Source organism: Thermobia domestica, chromosome 5, assembly GCF_964235325.1.
Source record: "Thermobia domestica chromosome 5, izTheDome1.hap1.1, whole genome shotgun sequence".
Classification (NCBI taxonomy): domain Eukaryota; kingdom Metazoa; phylum Arthropoda; class Insecta; order Zygentoma; family Lepismatidae; genus Thermobia; species Thermobia domestica.
In genome coordinates, this window is record NC_137458.1 from 220,696,188 (window position 1) to 220,712,488 (window position 16,301).

Consider the following 16,301-nt stretch of genomic DNA (forward strand, 5'->3'; position numbering starts at 1 on the left):
TACCGAAAAAACTATAAAATTTGGAACGACTTTTGCAAAAAAAATTATAAGTTAAGCGGTTAAAAAGGTAAATCTAGTTTAATAGTTGAATAAATACCATCCAGGAAGCTACGGGGCATAATTTACTAAATTTCATAGTAAAAACCCGGACTGAAGAGCTGAAATAGGAAGTGTAATTCAGTGACGCCATGTTTTGCAGATATAATTAGTGATGGACAGGTTCTACCAAGTGAAGTGCATCAGTTTGTTAGTTATTCTTAAAGATCCATAAACAGTTTCGGAAGAGTAGTGTTTTCTCCCTTAAAATATTTTTATCCTGAAAATATTTCCTTTTAGAGTTACGTAAGGCCTGCCCCACTGCCGTTTGTGTTCGTGTATGTAGTGAATGTGATTTCTTTTTTGTACTTATCTAGTAGTAACATGGCGGTATTTAATTTCGTTGTAGTTAGGATAGTGATCATAATGCACGTGTAAAGTTTCAAGAGGGCTCCTGTTTACTCCCAACTTGGGGGTACGGCTTCCAGCAGGGATGGGTTGAACGTATAGTTGTCATAAGGTTCTTTTCCCTTCAGGAAAGGGGCGTACATATATTTTCCAATAAATAGTTTGGGTATTAACTAAACAGGTTGAATTAAGAATGTGATTTAGTGAATACAAGGGCCAATTGGCCCTGTTCCTTTCTTTCCCTTTCCTTTCATAAACCGATAGAGCCGATTTTAAAGAAAATGGTAAAATCTGAATGTTGTTTATGTGAGTAAATAGTAATGATTAATATGTATTATAACATGTATTAATGTAGTTTGTAGTTATGGATGTGGCATGTATGTGTTTGTAATGTAGTATCAGTAGTAGCAATTGTAGTTACGTGATGAAAGAGTGTGCGAAATAATGAAGTATGGACAGTGTATCATTCGTATTCGATCAATAGCTAAACGCAACATATCGATCTATAGTATTATCAGAAAATGAGAGTGTCATAGTATCAAAATTCCGTGTACAAGGTCACATTCAGTGGTTCAAGGGTTGATCATATCGTCGCTAGCAACCTAGTGTCAAAAGTCAGTACTAACCGTCATTCTTATGTCGACGCTCTTAGTGATTCAGTTTCCATGGAATTGACCTTTCTTTTCGAAATAAAACCTAGTAAATATAATTCCCAGCCCAAATGCATATACAGTTAGGTTAAGTGATCCAAAATTAATATTTTCTGAAAATTGCAACATTCTACTTAGTCTAGAAATCGAAATATTTAAGTAAATAAACAATACGTAAATTCTTAACAGAAGTCGGGCGATATGATGCTAGTTTTTCGCTTGGAAATTATATTAAATGTTCATTTTTTTCCTCTGTGGCTGCAGAATAATTTCATTGTTGTCAGAATTTTATAAAATTGAATAATATCGCGGAGAACTCTACTTGCTGTGAACATACATACATATTTTTTTTTTACATGAAGCTACGAAGTATAACATAGTATTGTTTGCGTGGTAAGGGAGTCTTCAGTTCGAGGGATGTTTTGTGTGGTGGCCGGAACATGAAACGTTGGCAATGATTTATAGATTTAGAAGTATATGACGAAGTGTGCATATAGTCTGGGTGTAGTTAAAGAAATAGGGTGTTATGAAATACGACGTCGTAATAAATGAATAAAATGATAGTATGAATATATTGTGAAACGAAATGAATGAGAGGACACCCATATACATAGATATATATATAGATATATATAAGCCCAGTTTATGATTAGTCACGTTTCGGTAAAAGAATATATATATATATTTAAGGATTATGTATAGCTAGCAACATCTCGGGTTCTGGCCCCTACACCGGAGCATCGTGCGAACATGTGGGTGAGATATTGCCGGACTATGTTAGTGCTTAATAGCTTAATTTGTTATTGCAGTCGTATTCGTTCATAATAATCTCGTTTAATAATATTTGTAGCATCATATAATCGCTGACTGGACATATTTAATAATCAATTATGGAAAGACAATAGTTGTTACACAACGGGGCTGTAGTGAATTATATATATATTTTTTGGGTCGTTTTTAAAATAGAATATCCTGCTCCGTGAGATTTTTTTTCACGTTGCCTACTCGGGCTAGCTCACAATATTCATGGAGGCGACAGCTCTGACAGGGTTACAGAATCAAAACAATTAGTTATTGAAACTTATTTTCGCGTACCCGGATGTCGACCCCTAGTCCCCTTAAGTATTTTCATTTCTTCTCTTAGTTTAATTAGATGAGGGAAAATAATGACATCCCAGACTGTGGCACGTCTGCGCAGGGTAGCTATCGGTGATGTTTTGGTAATTGAAATCACCGATCCAAAATTCAGTTTATTTAATTTTTTTTATTATTTGGCAAATCACTAATTAGGGTTATCTTAGATAATATTTTACTCTAGTTTCATTACTATTTTGGACTCTCCTAGTTTTTTACAGGTCGGATGATTTTTTTTTCTTTTGAAATTCCAAATTAAGACTCTACTCCAACCTTCCGGGAGATTCCGGGATCTCCAAGGACTCAACCGGATACAGCGAGGAGGGGAATTTCCTTAAATCTTTCGTCTTTCTGAAAATTCCCTTGCGGGCACAGACTAGTTGTGTGTTTGGAGATAACTTTTGAGTTTACGTATTTAAGTAAACCAACCCTTTTTGGCACAAAAGAGAATATTTGGTTATAGTATGTTGTATACGTAAATTCGACCACTTATCTTTCGTAGTTGCAGTGTTCTGTCTCCTCTCTCTTTACCTATACTTCTTCTACTTCTTCTCTAGAGTTTTTGTTAAATTTTCAACCTTCCACCCCCCGATTTTGAACTTGTCGCTTACAATTTTTTTAACGTACAACTCTGATCAGAAATTACCAGGTGAGACGTTGCAAGACACAATTCATGGATAGAGTAGATAGTGGTTGGGTCCTCCATCACATTTTGACCTATTGCCAAAATGAATAACGACTTTATATTTGACGACACTTCAATTACGTTCTTTCACCGTCGTCCCTCTAAGTTTTTTTAATCCATTGGTCACTTTCCTTCCGTTTTGGTTTTCGTTTATCTTGTAGTTAACCTGGGCCCAGAAATTGTATTTTGGTTTATCTATTTATATCTTTAGGAATGTTCTGTGTTACGTGCCTGCCTCACAAAGTTTTTTTTACTATTCATGCACGAATTGACTATATGAAAGTTAAAATTTATAGACACGCGGTATTAGGTAAAAAATCAATTCTTTTTTCATATGTAATGTCGGAAGTCATTTGTTTTTCTTGTACAATGTTTCCAACCTTTTCTGAAATTATTGTTGGAGTTATTACTTTAAATGTGTGCGCATTTATTAAATATAAATATATATAGAGAGAGATAAATGAATACGTCAAAATGTACATGTGCTTAGTATGTGAATATGATGTTAAAGTAAAAGTATGATATTAAATGTATTATATGGATATATGTAAGAGCGCTCGTGCCTGTCCCCCAAACGTGTATTGGTTGCTATAGTTTACAAGTAATTTTCCGACGAATATAATAATATAGATTTTTGTCAAGAATACCGCCGTGCACTCAAATAATTTTCCTTTCTTCTGAATAGATGTAAATCATAACCTATGTAATCATTATTTAATGGCATGTATTAAGAAGTAACGGCAGGTCTAAATGTAACCCACATCATAATGAATATTATCCCTGAGCTACCAATCTAAAACTATTGTGGAAAGTGTACCTTTAATCCTTCTCACCTGCAAATGTATCCTATGACTTGACCAGTGTTTTTCCTTAATTTAAATCATGATACTCCTTACACCTGTGGAAGATCATCTCAAATCCGAACTATATATATATACACAAAAGTGATCCTGGATAAATGAAAGGTCTCATGACGTGTCCCAGTGATGAACAAGTAACTCAAAATCATCTGATTAATAAATTTGTAAATGGACTGACTAAGAGGAGAAACATCCTCTGGCGGAAGGTGATTTTCAAAATCCCTAGATGGGTATAAACGTCGCAGTATGCGAGTGCAGATATAAACTGCTAATAGTCACAAACTAAATATAGTTGATGAATGGTTTTTATAAACCAATAGTTATATATATATATAAACACAAACTAAGTTAAATGGAGCGAAATATTTTGGACGCTACGAGTAGTGCGCGATTTGTGATTTGAACGCTCGGAATTATTAATATTTTATTGCTCAATGTGAAGTAGAGACTCATAAGTTCTATTACACCCAAAAGTTTTTTTCTTTTCTTTTTCTTTGTCCATTTTTTTAGTAAAATAAGTGTCTTCTTTGCGTATGTCGCAAATCATAATTTCGCTTTAGCATGCCTAAGATATAATATATGTAATTATTTTTTTTCCTTTCCATTTGTCAATATGATCAAATGTATAAAGACTTACTAAAGTATAACCCTATGTATTCTATTGATATATAACCAAGAACTTGTGCTTTTAATATTTTTTTATAATTATTTTTTTTTCTTTTCACTATGAATGTAATAAACTATTTGTACCTTTGTAGTTAGTTGGTTTCCTTTAAACATATATACACTGTCCTGAGTGAGTGAGCGAGTGAATGCATGATAGATTTAATTTAAGTAATTTTAATATCATTTGTCATATTAACGTCTATAATATATGTGTCATGTTTTAATATATGTGTTAAGGTAAATAACCTAGGTCATGAAGGACCGCTACTAACGGTTTAAATCGGCTCTAGGAGTGAGAAGAAAATAGCCTAAATACGACATCTTTCTTCCAGGAAGTTGAAACCCTAATTGATACGATACATAAATTTATATTGAGTTTATAACTTTGATTTTTTTTTCTTGGCTAATTCATATGTGTGGTCGATCCTAGAGATACTGGATGGTTATCAATCATCGTTTGGAATAACTTTACAAGGAATAATTTCGATTTTCTTCTTTCCTGGTCTAGGTTTGGGCAACCCCACGAACGTGGTGCCTGGAGCTAGGTCGGGGTTGTATGGAGGAACATGTGTCTATTCCGAAACATTCTAAAATTGATTAGTCGTTAATAACGCTTAAAATGATTCATCTTTCAACGACTTTCCCGACTTCTTACTATATTTCCGGAAGTATCCAGTAATCTGTTTCTTATTAAAATACTCTATTTGTTTTCTTTTTTTCCTCCCTTTTCCTACCTCCTTCTTTTACCCTTCTACTTTCTTCTCTTTCTTTTCTATTTCTGAATGAAAGAAAACGGAGTCATGACTGAGAGTAGTCGCTATTGGCGCGGTCAATAAGTTGTTTCGATGAGTTTCTTCGGAAGTCCGATATGGGATAATTAACCATGAGATGAGTATGCATTGAGGGACGAACAATAACAAGAAAGTTTATTGAATTTTACTTTATTGGAAAATAATCATGATTTCAATTAGTAGGTGATGTTTCGTAATCGCCCTCGTTAAAAAAATAATTTTAGCGACTCCTCTACACTACACTCAGCCTTCTTCGTTCACTACTACTACTACTACAGTTTTTTTCCGTTTTCTTCAAATTACAGTATATAATATTGCAAATTTGCAAGTGCATTTATTTACAATGCAATTTGAGGTAATAAAGAAATTGAAGACTTTGGGACAAACGACTTGTCAAGTCCAAAAAGTGAAACTATAAAGGAGATAGCTTCACAAGGATTTCTATTCATCTGATTTTCTTCAAACTTGGCACATATATACTAGACCGAAAACAAATGCACACATGTTTTTTTTTTTTTTGTTTCTTTCGGAGAACAGGTTAAAGGAGGCAAAGGGTCTCTTTTAAAAAAGGGTACCTTTGATTTAAAAGGACCAAATTAAAGAAACGATACTCTGCCGATGCAAAGATGACTTCAAAGTACAAAATACGGGTTTTCAAGTTTTTCACAGAGAAGTTTTGCAGAGGCAATGCTCGTTCGAAATGAGAAAGTACCCCGAGCAATCTTTATGGAAATTGGATTTAGGTGGAATTGCTTGGAACCGTGTTATGTTGTAGATATTATGTTCCTGAGAAAAAGTCTCAATGGACACAACCAAAAATCGTTGGCCGTTTGGCCACCATGAGGCCACTTTCTTAAAAAAAAGCAGAAGAAAACGACATTCGAGATTTGGACAAAAATACTAAAACCGTGATATTGTGATTCCGAAAAGGTCCTAATGGCCATAACCACCAAACACTGATATTTGGCCCCTACAGGGCTACTTTTTTTAAAACAGCCAAACATAGTGATATTCTGGATTTCAATGAAAATCAGTAAAACTGTGATGTGTTGTAGATGTTGTGATCCTGAGAAAAAGTCTCAATAAGCACAACCACCAATCACTGACCGTTTGGTAACTACAGAGCCACATTTTTGCCAACAGCGGAACTTAACATTATTTTGGATTTCATAGCAATTGCTTGAAACGGTGATATGTTGTAGATATTGTGATTCTGGGAAAAGGTCTTAATGAGCACAACCACTGATCACTGATCGTTTGGCCACTACGAGGCCCCTGTTTTGAAAGTAACCGAAGGTGGCGATGTTCTTGATTTCGGTAAAAATGACTAAAACTGTGATATGTTGTAGATATTGTTATTCTGAGAAAAGGTCTTAATGGGCACAAACACTAATCAATAAACGTTTGCCCACAACCAGGCCACTTTTTTGAAAGTAACCGAAGATATTGATGGCCTGGATTTCGGTAATAATGACTGAAACTGTGATATGTTGTAGATATTGTGATTATGACAAAAAGTCTTAATGGGCACAGCCAATAATCACTGGCCGTTTGGACACTACGAGGCCAATTTTTTGAAAGTAAGTGAAAATGGTGATGTTCTAGATTTAGGTAAAAATGACTGAAAGTGTGATATGTTGTAGATATTGTGATTCTGAGAAAATGTCCTAATGGGCACAACCAATAATTACTGACCGTTAGGCCACTTTTTTGAATGTAACGGAACATGGTGATGTTCTGGATTTCGGTAAAAATGACTGAAACTGTGATATGTTGTAGATGTGGTGATTCTGAGAAAATATCCTAATGGACACAACCAATAATTACTGAGCGTTTGGCCACTACAGGGCCACGGTGATGTTCTGGATTTCGGTAAAAATGACTGAAACTGTAATATTTTGTAGATCTTCTGATTCCGAGAAAAGGTCTCAATGAGCACACCCACTAATCACTGACCGTTTGGCAACAACCAGGCCACTTTCTTGAAAGTAACCGAAGATGGTGATGTTCAGGATTTCGTTATAAATGACTGAAACTGTGATATGTTGTAGATCTTGTGATTCTAAGAAAATGTCCTAATGGGCACAACCAATAAATACTGAGCGTTTGGCCATTACCGGGCCACTTTCTTGAAAGCAACGGAACATGGTTATGTTCTTGATTTCGATAGAAATGACTGAAACTGTGATATATTGTAGATATTGTGATTCTGAAAAAATGTCCTAATTGGCACAACCAATAAATACTGAGCGTTTGCTCATTACTGGGCCACTTTTTTTAAAGTAACGGAACATGGTGATGTTCTGGATTTAGGTAAAAATGACTGAAACTGTGATATGTTATAGATCTTGTGATTCCACGAATAGGTCTCAATGGCCACACAAACTAATCACTGGCCTCTGGCCACAACCAGGCCACTTTCTTGAAAGTAACCGGAGATGGTGATGTTCTGGATTTCGGTAAAAATGACTGAAACTGTAATATGTTGTAGATATTGTGATTCTGAGATAATGTCCTAATGTGCACAACCAATAATTACTGACGGTTTGGCCACTACCGGGCCACTTTCTTGAAAGTAACCGAAAATGTTGATGTCCTGGATTTCGGTAAAAATTACTGAAACTGTGATATGTTGTAGATTGCTGATTCTGAGGGAAGGTCTTAATAGGCAGAACCACTAATCGCTGACCATTGGCCAGAAGCAGGTCGCTTTTTTGAAAGAACCGAAAATATTGATGGCCTGGATTTCGGTAAAATGACTGAAACTGTGATACGTTGTAGATATTGTGATTCTGAGAAAAAGTCTTAATGGGTACAGCCAATAATCACTGGTCGTTTTTACACTACGAGACCACATTTTTGAAAGTAAGCTAAAATGGTGATGTTCTGGAATTAGGTAAAGTGACTAAAACTGTGAGATGTTGAAGAAATTGTGATTATGAGAAAATGTCCTAATGGGAACAACCAAAAATTACTGACCGTTTAGCCACAACCAGGCCAATTGAAAGTAACCAAAGATGGTGACATTCTAGATTTCGGTAAAAATGACTGAAACTGTGATATGTTGTAGATATTGTGATTCTGAGAAAAGGATTTAAATGGCACAACCACTACTCACTGACCGTTTCGCCACTACAGGGACAATTTTGGAAAGTAATCGAAAATGTTGATGTTCTGGATTTCGGTAAAAATGTCTGAAACTGTGATATGTTGTAGATATTGTGATCCTGAGAAAAGGATTTAATAGGCACAACCACTAATCACTGATCGTTTCGATACTACAGGGCCACTTTTTTTTTGAAAGTAACGGAACATGGTGATGTTCAGGATTTCTTAAAAAAAAAACTGAAATTGTGATATGTTGTAGATCTTGAGATTCCGAGAAAAGGTCTCAATGGGCACACCCACTAATCACTGACCGTTTGGCCACAACCAGGCCACTTTCTTGAAAGTAAGCGAGGATGGTGATGTTCTGGATTTCTCTAAAAATGACTGAAACTGTGATATGTTGTAGATCTTGTGATTCCACGAATAGGTCTCAATGGGGACACAAACTAAACACTGACCTCTGGCCACAACCAGGATACTTTCTTGAAAGTAACCGAAGATGGTGATGTTCTGGATTTCGGTAAAAATGACTGAAACTGTGATATGTTGTAGATATTGTGATTCTGAGATAATGTCCTAATGGGCAGAACCAATAATTACTGACGGTTTGGCCACTACCGGGCCACTTTCTTGAAAGTAACCGAAAATGTTGATGTCCTGGATTTCGGTAAAATGACTGAAACTGTGATACGTTGTAGATATTGTGATTCTAAGAAAAAGTCTTAATGGGTACAGCCAATAATCACTGGTCGTTTTTACACTACGAGACCACATTTTTGAAAGTAAGCTAAAATGGTGATGTTCTGGAATTAGGTAAAGTGACTAAAACTGTGAGATGTTGTAGAAATTGTGATTATGAGAAAATGTCCTAATGGGAACAACCAAAAATTACTGACCGTTTAGCCACAACCAGGCCAATTGAAAGTAACCAAAGATGGTGACATTCTAGATTTCGGTAAAAATGACTGAAACTGTGATATGTTGTAGATATTGTGATTCTGAGAAAAGGATTTAAATGGCACAACCACTACTCACTGAACGTTTCGCCACTACAGGGACAATTTTGGAAAGTAATCGAAAATGTTGATGTTCTGGATTTCGGTAAAAATGACTGAAACTGTGATATGTTGTAGATATTGTGATCCTGAGAAAAGGATTTAATAGGCACAACCACTAATCACTGATCGTTTCGATACTACAGGGCCACTTTTTTTTTAAATTAACGGAACATGGTGATGTTCAGGATTTCTTAAAAAAAAATAACTGAAATTGTGATATGTTGTAGATCTTGAGATTCCGAGAAAAGGTCTCAATGGGCACACCCACTAATCACTGACCGTTTGGCCACAACCAGGCCACTTTCTTGAAAGAAGCGAGGATGGTGATGTTCTGGATTTCTCTAAAAATGACTGAAACTGTGATATGTTGTATATCTTGTAATTCTGAGAAATGGTACAACACTTAATCAGTAACCGTTTGGCCACTACAGGGCTAATTTTTGGATAGTAATCGAAAATATTGATGTTCTGGACTTCGGTAAAAATGACTGGAACTGTGATATGTTGTAGATTTTGTGATTCCGAGAAAAGGTCTGAATGGGCATGCCCACTAATCACTGACAGTTTGGCCATTATAGGGCCACTTTTTTAAAGTAACGGAACATGGTGATGTTCTGGATTTAGGTACAAATGACTGAAAAGTGATATGTTCTAGATCTTGTAAGTTCTCCATGGGCACACAAACTAATCACTGACCTTTGGCCACAACCAGGCCACTTTCTTGAAAGTAATCGAAGATGATGTTCTGGATTTCGAAAAAATAAAACTGTAATATGTTGTAGATCTTGTGATTCTGAGAAAAGGCACAACCACTAATCACTCAACGTTTGGCCACTACAGGGCCACTTTTTGGAAAGTAATCGAATATGTTGATTTTCTGGATTTCGCAAAAAATGACTGAAACTGTGATATGTTGTAGATATTGTGATTCTGAGAAAATGTCCTGATGGGCACAACTAATAATTACTGACCGTTTGGCCACTACCGGGCCACTTTCTTGAAAGTAACGGAACATTGTGATGTTCTGGATTTCGACAGAAGTGACTGAAACTGTGATATGTTGTAAATCTTGTGATTCCGAGAAAAGGTCTAATGAGTACACACACTAATCAATTTCCGTTTGGCCATTACAGGCCACTTTATTGAAAGTAATCGAAAATATTGATGTCCTGGATTTCAGTAAAAATGACTGAAACTGTGATATGTTGTAGATATTGTGATTCTGAGAGAAAGTCTTAATGGGCACAGCCAATAATTACTGACCGTTTGGACACTACGAGATGACTTTTTTGAAAGTAAGCCAAAATAGTGATGTTCTGCATTTAGGTAAAAATGACTGAAACTGTGATATGTTGTAGATATTGTGATTCTGAAAAAATGTCCTAATGGGTACAACCAATAATTACTGACCGTTTGGCCACAACCAGGTCACTTGAAAGTAACCAAAGATGGTGATATTCTGGATTTCGGTAAAAATGACTGAAACTGTGATATGTTGTAGATACTGTAATTCTGAGAAAAGGATTTAATAGGCACAACCACTAATCACTGATCGTTTCGATACTACAGGGCCACTTTTTTTTGAAAGTAACGGAACATGGTGATGTTCAGGATTTCTTCAAAAAAAATAACTGAAATTGTGATATGTTGTAGATCTTGAGATTCCGAGAAAAGGTCTCAATGGGCACACCCACTAATCACTGACCGTTTGGCCACAACCAGGCCACTTTCTTGAAAGTAAGCGAGGATGGTGATGTTCTGGATTTCTCTAAAAATGACTGAAACTGTGATATGTTGTATATCTTTTAATTCTGATAAAATGGTACAACACCTAATCAGTAACCTTTTGGCCACTACAGGGCTAATTTTTGGATAGTAATCGAAAATATTGATGTTCTGGACTTCGGTAAAAATGACTGGAACTGTGATATGTTGTAGATCTTGTGATTCCGAGAAAAGGTCTGAATGGGCATGCCCACTAATCACTGACAGTTTGGCCATTATAGGGCCACTTTTTTAAAGTAACGGAACATGGTGATGTTCTGGATTTAGGTACAAATGACTGATAAGTGATATGTTGTAGATCTTGTAAGGTCTCCATGGGCACACAAACTAATCACTGACCTTGGCCACAACCAGGCCACTTTCTTGAAAGTAATCGAAGATGATGTTCTGGATTTCGTAAAAATAAAACTGTAATATGTTGTAGATCTTGTGATTCTGAGAAAAGGCACAACCACTAATCACTCAACGTTTGGCCACTACAGGGTCACTTTTTGGAAAGTAATCGAATATGTTGATTTTCTGGATTTCGCTAAAAATGACTGAAACTGTGATATGTTGTAGATATTGTGATTCTGAGAATATGTCCTGATGGGCACAACTAATTACTGACCGTTTGGCCACTACCAGGCCACTTTCTTGAAAGTAACGGAACATGGTGATGTTCTGGATTTCGACAGAAGTGACTGAAACTGTGATATGTTGTAAATCTTGTGATTCGGAGAAAAGGTCTTAATGGTTACACACACTAATCAATTTCCGTTTGGCCATTACAGGCCACTTTATTGAAAGTAACCGAAAATATTGATGTCCTGGATTTCAGTAAAAATGACTGAAACTGTGATATGGTGTAGATATTGTGATTCTGAGAGAAAGTCTTAATGGGCACAGCCAATAATCACTGACCGTTTGGACACTACGAGATGACTTTTTTGAAAGTAAGCCAAAATAGTGATGTTCTGAATTTAGGTAAAAATGACTGAAACTGTGATATGTTGTAGATATTGTGATTCTGAAAAAATGTCCTAATGGGTACAACCAATAATTACTGACCGTTTGGCCACAACCAGGCCACTTGAAAGTAACCAAAGATGGTGATATTCTGGATTTCGGTAAAAATGACTGAAACTGTGATATGTTGTAGATACTGTAATTCTGAGAAAAGGATTTAATAGGCACAACCACTACTCACTGACCGTTTCGCCACTACAGGGACAGTTTTGGAAAGTAATCGAAAATGTTGATGTTCTGGATTTCGGTAAAAATGACTGAAATAATGGAGTGTCAGTGGGTCAATTGGATTAAGATTTTTAAGTGGGTTGTGGGTCAACAGGATATGACTCACTGCGATGCACAACCCACCGTGACTCACTTTGACCAAACAATCCATTCTGACCCACGCTGACCCACCGAACTACTGTGACTCACCAACCCACTGTGCTCAGTGCATTGTAGACAGCTTCTTCTGAGCACTGGTGAATTTGTCTACGTTTTACTTTCAACGCCTTCCTTTTTCTTCTTTTTCATTTGTTTCTATTGAAGAAAGAACTTCAGGCACTCTTGCAGAACTTTAGGAAATTGATCATATTTGCAATTGTAATAATAGCAATAGGACTTACTTCTTGACTTTTCAGACACAGCCTAAGAGTTTTTAGAGGACCTAACTACTGGTTTTATTTTGAATCACCTATAATGTATGAATTATTATATAAAAATTTAATATAACTATGTATGTGTGATCATCAACATCAAAGTCAACTGAAATGACATTTGGCATATGTATAGTTAGGCCCTAATCTCAAAATCATTTTTTAAAACTCCCTTTTGTTGGGGGGGCATTTTCTATATATAGGATTGAGTTTTAAAAATAATCGAAAACGATCGATATTAGTTGACTGCCTAATATTGATATTAGGCAGTCCTTGATATGAACCACCGTGACTGCCATGATATAAATTTAACTTCAACTGCTTCTTCAATGTTTTTCTTCTTTTTAGTTTTTACTTTCTATGGCTAGAGTCGAGGGTGAAAAAAATATGCTGTTCAGAAAATGCTGTTTACAATGCAGTGAGCAGAGTGGGTCATGGTGGGTGATGGGTCGCAGTCGGTCACGGTGGGTGGTGGGTCACATGCTGTTGACCCACGTCCCACTCAGAAAACTCGACCCACCGACCCACTGACCCACTCACCCACTCACCCACTCCAACTCTGGTTAACTTTTCGGCGTCTGGAGTAAACAAGTTCTGCCAGGAAACTTTTTTCTTTCAAAATATATTTTTATATATTCATATTTATTATTATTATTAATTACTTTCTTGTATTTTTTCCTACATTATCTTAGATTAGTGACCGCGGTTTAGGATAGATTATGTAAAGTCAAATACGGTTATGTATGTTTACATTTTCGTTTCTTTCTTTCAAAATGCACTCCTATCTGTTCACGTAGTCCAAACGTAGGCATACACCTCTGTATTGATCAACTATAACATTCTAGTGTATGAGTTTATTTGCTTCGGCTCTTCTGAACTTAAGATGTAAGTAAAAACATATTAAGAACAAATAATAAAGAAACTAAGTCTACCTGATGGATAAAAATAAGAAATTATATAAAATGCAATAAGCTGATCAGTACGGTACTGTTTACGTACTTTTGGGCCACCCTGTATATTATTAATAATTTATTTCTTGCATTTAATAATAACTAGCTGAAAATAACCACTTTTCGCATGGGTCAGATAAAATATCTATGTAAACAAACTGAACAACGAAACGAAAATATATCGGTAATTTTCTACTACTTTTACATATCGCGGGAAACGCCCCTTGACACCCCCTGGTTCAAAATTTAAAAAGAACGCCTCTGGCTCCCAAGCGATGGGAGCTGTATTTAGAATTCAACGCCTCTGGAAGAATCACCATTCATCTCAGCGACCGTGAAAACTAAGGATTTGATACTAATATAGGTCATTTTGGATTATTTTTACGTGTTTCTGTACATCTCCCCCCTCCCGGTGACCCCGGCCGCACGCAATGGTAGCTGATTTTGAAAGTCATCGCTAATTGAAGTGTAACCATTGATCTCAGTGACCGTGAAAACTATGAATTCGACACAAATATCGGCAATTTCCTAATATTATTACATGTCTCGGTAAACGTCCCCCTCCCCTGAGACCCCTGGTTCGATTTTTTTTAAAATAAAAACCACTTGGTCCTGGTCTGGGGCCTGGACAAAAGTATCCCTTATTAAAATTTAGTAACTTTTTTCAACTCGTCTGATCCCTAGGCCGCACACAGACAGACACACAAGCAAACTCAAACAGATAGAACAAACAGCGTTCTTTCGCATAGAATGTTGTTGCTTCCACCCAGCCTAAGTGCCGGAGGGCTTCTTTTATACTTAAACACGTCTATTGAATCTGCCTCTTCAATTGAAGTAATGGGTCGCGTGTAGAGCTAGTATTAGGTATTTTGTTGTTATTGACCTTGAAGAACTAACAAATGGTTTCACATCAAGTCACAAGTCGCTTTGGTCCGTGAAGTTGATATACAGTAGAAATGACCTATGCATTACTCACCCGTTGTGAAATAGAAATATTATGTTGGTTTTATCTGAACAACACAAATCTGTTATAGCAAGAGGCCTTTCCACAACTACTTCCAATCTAGATTAAATTTCACGGCTAACTTTTTGAATCATACACAAGAGTATCATTGATATGTTAGTGTTAATAATATTTATGGAACCAAAGACAGGTTTTAAAGTTCCAAATTGTGCTTTGCATAAAGTCGGAAATCTTATAGAGTGGTTTCATCCGTGTGTCTGTTGACAGATACCAAAGCAAAGACAGAAAGTGATGTAGCTATTGATTCTTCATCCAATGAATAGAATAGGTTCCATTTCATCCGTTAACTTTATATTGAACCCAGAAGTGGTTCAAATTAGCAATTTCCGGTTCTGACATTTAACCCAAAGATGAAAACGGTAACATACATGAAAACTTTTTCTTTTTTTTCTTTTCTTTTCTTTTTTTTCTTTTTTTTTTGTAAACGATTGCGCGTGTATAGGCGACATATCATGGTCATTCACAATCTCTACTAAAATTGAAAATGGTTTAAATTTATTATTACTTCCAGTTTCAACAACAGTTTCAACTTTTATCGTCATAGCATAAAACGGTAACATAGCAAGAACTGATTTTTGAAAACGAGTTACCATCTAGAGTCAACATCATGGGTACACAAAATATTCTACCGAAATTATAAATGGTTGAAATTTACTATTACTTCCGGTTTCAATTTCCAATTTTCGCCTAATAGAAATAATAAATGCTTCAAGATGTGGTCTTTTGCAATTAATTCAGTATCCAAAGAATATATTTTATTTCCTCCGTTAACCTTCTACTCAAACCGGAATTGCTTCAAATTAGCCATTTCGGATTTCAATGTTTGTCGATATATAAAGAAAATGATAACGGATAGTGAGAAGTGGTTTCTGCAAACGATTTAGAGTCTAAAGACAAATATCTACAATACTAAATTCGGCTGTAGTTAGAATTTATTACAACTTCTGGTTTCAATAACGGTTTCAACGTTTATCGCTATAGAATGAAACCGGCAGCAGATAGCTAGAAACAGTTTTAAGCAAACGATTCAGCCTCTCAACAAACATATTGTTACTATCCATATAACTCTACTAAAACTGGAAATTGTTCAAATTTACTAGTACTTCCTGTTCCAATACTGATTTCCGTAGAGCAAAAATGGTAAAAGATATTAAAAAGTGGCTTTTTGCAATCGATTCATCGTCTTAAGAATAGCCTCCTCCATTTCCGTGGCAGCTTTGATCAAAGCAGAATTTGTTAAAACTAGCCATATTCTGTTTGAACGTTCCTCGCCATAGAGCAAAAACAGTAAGAGATAGAACATTTTTGCCCAAACGATTTACCGTCTCTAGGCAACATACCATAATTATTGTCAACACCCTACCGGGACAGGAAGTGGTTCAAATTAACTATTACTTCCTATTTCAGTTCTTTTTTCCAGAGATCACAACAATAGGAGATATCAAGATACGGCTTTTTTAAATATATCAGAGTCGTAAGGAAATGTTCCCTCAAGAATTC